General features: G+C 44.1%; 1 pseudogene; it reads right to left on the reverse strand.

Annotated features, from left to right (window-relative positions):
• Nucleotides 1-761: 761 nt before the first annotated feature.
• Nucleotides 762-1,857, reverse strand: LOC140220213 (uncharacterized; annotated as a pseudogene).
• Between the last annotated feature and the right edge of the window lie 4,592 nt (nucleotides 1,858-6,449).

The raw sequence follows: 6,449 nt of genomic DNA on the forward strand, positions 1-6,449 counted from the left end.
GCACTACTACTGGAACATGTGAACCATCAATAGCTCCAATAGCCCCTATGAAATAAGGCTAGAAACGGTCCTCTTTGACCTTTTCATGGTCAATAGAGAAAGTAGGATCTCCTGGCTTGATATTGTCCTTTGCTAACTTGCACAAGCAATTCAATACTTCATGAAACTTGGTGTGCATTGTACAAAGTGACCAGGTAAAACGGTTTTCAGTTTGTGAGAATGATTCGGGTCCTCCAACTATCCATAAGAACATCACCTATGACTCCATTGATGATACATTGTTGCTTGATGTCAAACCATAGTTCGAGATGAGCAAGTCATGAAGTGCTATGAAAATATCAATGCTCATCCTAAACATCTTATAGAAGTACCTTGGACGATCCATGCACCTCATAACCCATTGAAGTCCAGTTTCTGGTGTTTCCCTATACTCTCTTTTGTGCAAATACCAATTAGTATACTGGTCCCCCATTTGACCAATAGTGGCAGCCTGCTGGGAAAGTTCAGCTAGAAGTAGTAGTCCTTTTTGGCCAAATCTTCCATGTTGGCATCCATCTACACAAGATATGGACAACAATCAGAATTAAAATATGGACATCAATGTGACAACAAAAATTGGACAACAATGACTACAAAATATGGACAACAATGAGACAACAAAAATTGGACAACAAGACAACAAAATATGGCAATGACAAAAAAAATATGGACAGCAATGAGACAATACAATATGGACAGCAATGAATGGTTCTCAGATAACACAAGCAAATAATCTTTTAATGTACAGGCAACATTATTTGAAATGGTTCTTACATAATAGGAGCAAATAAATGGTTCTGACAAGACCACACTAGAAATAAATGAATGAAAAGTTCTACAGGCACCTCATCAACTCCTTCTCATGCTCCCTTTCAAGCAGATTGAACCTTCCTTCATTTGTTTCAAGTGAGCTAAAGATCTCCCTAAATTCAGGCTTGACAACCAGGAAGGTGACTGTGTGCATTAGAGCAGTTTTTTCTTCCACCCCACAATCTTTCACCATATGCATTGCCTCTTTAATCCTAGGGACTTGGTTGGTTGGAGGAGCTGATGATGCTTCAACACTTGTGGAGATCTTCTCCGCTACTGTACCTATCTTCAAACATGTGTTCTTGTAACAGTCGAAAGAATGAGCTCTTCTCATCCTTCTCTTCAATAGCAGTAGAGCTGTCCTTGCATTTACTTTTTCTAGATTTTGTTTTCTTCAAAGCATCCAACTTAACATCATCATTATTTGGATTTTTTTTATGTCTGCCACATCCTCATCACTTGACTCATTGGAGGAAATATAATCAGGACATGATGCACTAGCCCTGCTGACATGTGTCTTATCAAACAATATATGCAAATCATCAAGGTGCTTAGGTCCTTGTTTTCTGAACCTCACATGGTTGCATTTGATACCTTTGTCTGGATTGTTGCATCTCTGAAATGAAATGTAAAAGTTAGCAAGTTATCTGCAAATAAGCATGAAAAATAAAAAATAAATAATTACAGTAAAGTTCTTACAGCAAGGTGTTCAACCCACCATTCCTTATAGTATTCAATAGTTTACTTTGTCTCATTCCATCCAAGCCCAGTAGCACAATTCTTGAACTCCATAAACTAAGTATATTCCTTTTTTGTATTATCCAACTTGTTCTTCAATTGTTTCTTTGTTTGCTGAAGACTGGTTTTTTCTTCATACTTGGATGATAGAATTTTCCAACCAGTCCGAGTGAAAATCCCCAATGGCCTATTCCCAGCTTCTATCTCTCCTTTGCAGATATCAATGAGATGATTCACATTGGCATCACACCAATTGGCTTTATCAGCCATTCTTCAATCAAGCAAAAAAAAGTTTTCATTCAATTCAGTACCAATCATGCAACAAGTAATTTATCATTCACTTTTTTACTAATCAAGCATGCTAATCTGCTGTGTACCAATCTGATTGGATGCTACTGCACATACAGAACCTATAAAAACAGCACACACACAAGTACTAGCAGCCTAGCCAAGTTGATATACAAACATTGTTGCTGACAATCCTACCAATCCTACCAAACATAACCATGGTTGCTGCAGCCTAGTAAGTTCAAGCAATCATACCAATCCATAACCATGGTTGCTGCAAAATTATAAACCAACATTGGAGACACTCAACCAATAGTACCAATCTGGAATCAGCAGGAAGGAAGAGGAGGGAGAGGTACCTGCTGATCTGGGGCACCACGAACCAATCGAGAACCAATCGAGCAGGGGAGGCGGGGAAGAAGCAACTGCAACTTGCCGGAGAAAAAGGGAGCACGAGCTGCGGGTAGCCGGAGCCGAGGGGGAGCAAGAGGAGGGGGCGGATGTGCAGCTGTTCTCCTACCGGTCCTGCTCGGTTGCCCGCCACCACGCCGTCCAGAAGACAGAGGGAGAGAGGAGGTCCATCAGAGATGGAAGAGCGCCACCGGAGCTCATTTCAAGGCCCGTCGGAGTAGGACAGCGGGGCGCCACCAACGAGGTGGGAACCCTAGCCGTGGCACACCTGTTCCTATCGGGGTAGGAAAGGGAGGACCAAGAGGAGAGTGGAGGGAGGGGGGCAGGAGGAAGGCAGGATCAATTCGAGGAAAAAGAACGAATCAGTATCTCATAACAAGTGGTAGGTGGGTAATTTAGATGAAAAACTACCCCTGGAAGCTGTAAAAAGCATGAGGATACCTGTGGAAAATAAACTACACCAAAGCAGCTTTCTCTTGAAGTCAAGGAGACGGGATACCCCCTTGTTTCGCTTCTAGCTTTTTTTGGAAGCAACAACACTTTGATATCTGAACCGAAGGGACCCTTAGTCACGCGTGGACTATGCAAAAGGGGGAGTACAGCCTGCATTGCGGGAAGTGCATTTCATTCTCATTTCCGGCTTATGCCGGCTGCATAAGGTGTCGGTGGCCCAGTTGAGTGATTCAGCTCACCTCCCTCAGCATCCACGGCTGAACCAAGTCGCTGGATTTGGCCCCGAATCGATAGCACGTTCTAGCTCAGCTGCACGGCTCGCCGACCTCTTCGACAGGCCGCGAGCTCCAGCACGGGCGGTCTCCGGCTCCACACTGCCATGTTGTTAATGTAGGGGCCGCAATAGCACGGCGCCGGCCCTGGTGCAGGGTGGGCGGGGCGGCTGTCCCAGGCCCCAGAAAGTTTGAGGCCCCACCTCAACTATATATACTCTATATGTACCTGCATTATTGTTCTTGCAGGTGTGTATAAAGAAGCAAATAGCTGTATCGATCTGCTGAGTTAGAGTTGATCCTCAATGAAGCCCCAATAAATCTACGTAGGCTACTGCAGGTCACAAATGTTCATATCAGTTGGGTATGGATGCATAGTATATGGGTGTTTTGCATCTGTACGTTGTTTTAAAAAAAAGAGTTCTTAAGGTATAATATATTTAAAAATGAGATCTTGCCCGGTGTTCATGACCTTCATCACGAACACCGGCCAAGAGGGGCTACGGTGGTATCGGGATGAACGGTGTCACCCCGAAGGATGAGGTCTTTCCTGCTGCTTGTGACCGAAGATGAGGGGCTCATTGTCGTCAACAGTGTTCAGCACGAGGGGGCTCATCAGCCACCTCATCTTCATCGGCCATATCGTTTTCATCGACCTTGGCTTCATCCACATCGTCTATAGTGTTCAGCTCAAGGGGCTTGTCGACCACTTCATCTCCGTCAACTACCTCATCGCCTTCATCCTTGTCGTCAACGGTGTTCGGCTCGAGGGGCTTGTCGACCAGCTCGTCTCCGTCGACTACCTCATCATCATCGACTCTGCCTTCATCCTCGTCGTCGATGGTGTTCGGCTTGAGAGGCTCGTTGTTAGGACTAAGACGGCTATGTTTCTACTTCCTCTACTTCGACTCCGCAGACTACATTGAACATGAGCCCGCTACCTCGCTCGCAGTGAAGATGAACGGTCTACTTTGTCTACTTCGACTACACCGGGTTATGATGAGGTGCAACCGACTCCAAAGATGTGAGCGCTTGAGTATGAAGGCTCCAAAGGCAAAGCCGAAGAGGGAAGAAACGAAGTTTCAGAAATGAAGACTTTCTCAACAACAACGAAGCATCATCAAAACCAAAGACAACCACTAGCTAGACTATTATCATGATGTATGTGTAGATCCGCTAGGCGTACGTGCTCTTTTCTCCATTATATTTTTTCCTATTGGGTTTTCAGGATTGAGTTTATAGCGAGGCGTACGAGCGGATGGTCATGAGGTTTTTCCTTAGGGCCCAAGCTATGGATGGGTCTAGGCCACTTCATAGTTATTCACCTACTTTGCTCTGTTGTGCTGACCAAATCAAAGTAGTTGAGGGTTACTGTTGGAGGAATGGCCTAGCCCACGAAGAAAATGGACCTTATGTTAAGGCCTAAGAGTCTATTTGTAAATGGTGTACCCATTAGGGGCTTGCTCTAATGTAAAGGACACAAAGGTCATGAGAAGGGTACTTAATTGAGCTCTTCTCACTTTGTTCTTCCATTTTTTTGGCTTTGTTTCTCGTATTCTTACCCTCCTACCCTCCTCCCTCCCTTTCTTCTCTGTTAGGTGGACTAACATCCCCCAACACTATCCAGCGTCAAATAACGGAGAACGGAGGTAGTACGTCTCTAATTAAAGCCCACTGACCGGTAAAGTCGCAAACGCGAGAATAACAAGGCCTTCTGTGCCGACTTTTGACTAGCTCCAGCACCGATATTAAATCACCGACACTTTATACACACAAACTATGATAGGATCAGTGTTTGGTGACGCCAACCAACCGTCGGTGCGTCATTTTTTCTTGTTTATTTTGATGTAAAAGAAAAAAAAATGCAAGCTTACAAGTGACAACATGGCCACATGACCTATGGCACGCGTAACTCTTACTTGGTAACAAGTGAACCCAATATGCAAAGACGGCGAAAACTAAACATGATCTTGATGACTCCTACCAAATGCAGTACCGAAGGTAGATTTTAACTAAAAGCACATCAATTACTACTAGAGACTTGGGCACAAGCCCATCCATTAGGGCATTATAGTTCAGCCCTTAATTTAGTTTCCACCCTTGCAGGCTGCTTCGCACTCGTTCTTGCACCCCTGGAAGACTGCTGAGAGGCAAGGACGGTACTCAGGTTGCTCCTGGTCGTAGCAGTTCTGGCCGCATGTAGTTGTGCAGGTGGGGTCGCATGCCTCTGCCCCTCCAGAAGGGCACGTAGGGCTGCCGCCATTACACGCGGACTCGCATGAACTTTTGCAACCTATCAAGCAGTTGAAGGTGCAATGACGAGAGCCGCCATGCTTCAATCCATCGCAGCGGCTATCAGCTTTCGCTTGGCACTTGGAAGGGCACTCTGAGATGCAACGGCGCTGGATGCAAGATGTCCCTGCTGCTGCCGGCTTCCCCATCGAAGACATAAGGACCACGACGATGAATATGGCAGCAACGGTGGCTCCCCTAAGAGTAGTGGCACTCCTGAAAGCCATAGTATTTTTTGGTGTTGGAGAGGAGACAGGATGTGGAGGATCTACTGAGATCCGAAAGCTTTTCAACTACAAGTGCGCTGGGGCTCTATGTGTGGCTGCCTCATTCGTTGCTACTAGGTGCCATTTATAGCCTCCAAATGCAACTAGGGAGTTCAGATATATACAAAAATATATTAGGGAGTTCAGATATATAGGTGCATAGTTATGAGATCAGAATACTGACTTGTACCCTTACTAGTTGCACCCTTTTAATTAGATTCTTCTATGAAAGAAAGGAGAAAAAAAACTCCCCTTCCATGTTCAAATTTGACTTCCTGTCACCATGCCGTAACATGTAAACGTAGAACTCTTGATTTGGTAACCTAATGCTGGGCAAGGATTCTATTAAAAATTTAACAAAATTTACTTCTTGCGTCTTAGGATAATTAGTGCTTCGATACTGAAAGTAATTTAGAAGAGAACAATACATTTTTAGAAGCATACATACGGTGGTACTGCAGGTAAAAAAAATATGTTTTGTACTGAGGGTTTAAACTTATATACTGAACAATGAGTGTAGGTGTAGTGAAGCTTCTTAGTGAAGTATAAAAATGCCTTTCCTCAAAAAAGAAGAAGTAGAATAGGCCAGGAAGTAATCCTACTAGAGAGTAACTTACTACATGCTTTTTCGTTTGAATTCTATGAATTTTTCCAGTATCTCAATATTTATAATGAACAACGTAAAAAGAATAGAGTAGCACAAACTTGGTGCGAGTAAAATATTTTGGTAAGTTACTTCCACAAACTTGCAGTCCTTCCTAATCTTAGGTCCGGGTATTTAGATATTAATTAAGTATCCCGAGGGACAGGTCAGAATCTCTCCGCATTCCATGCAAGATGCTGATGTGATAGGAGGATGAACCGCTGACGTAAAGAGTTT

The sequence above is a fragment of the Setaria viridis genome, chromosome 8 (assembly GCF_005286985.2).
Source record: "Setaria viridis chromosome 8, Setaria_viridis_v4.0, whole genome shotgun sequence".
NCBI classification, from domain to species: domain Eukaryota; kingdom Viridiplantae; phylum Streptophyta; class Magnoliopsida; order Poales; family Poaceae; genus Setaria; species Setaria viridis.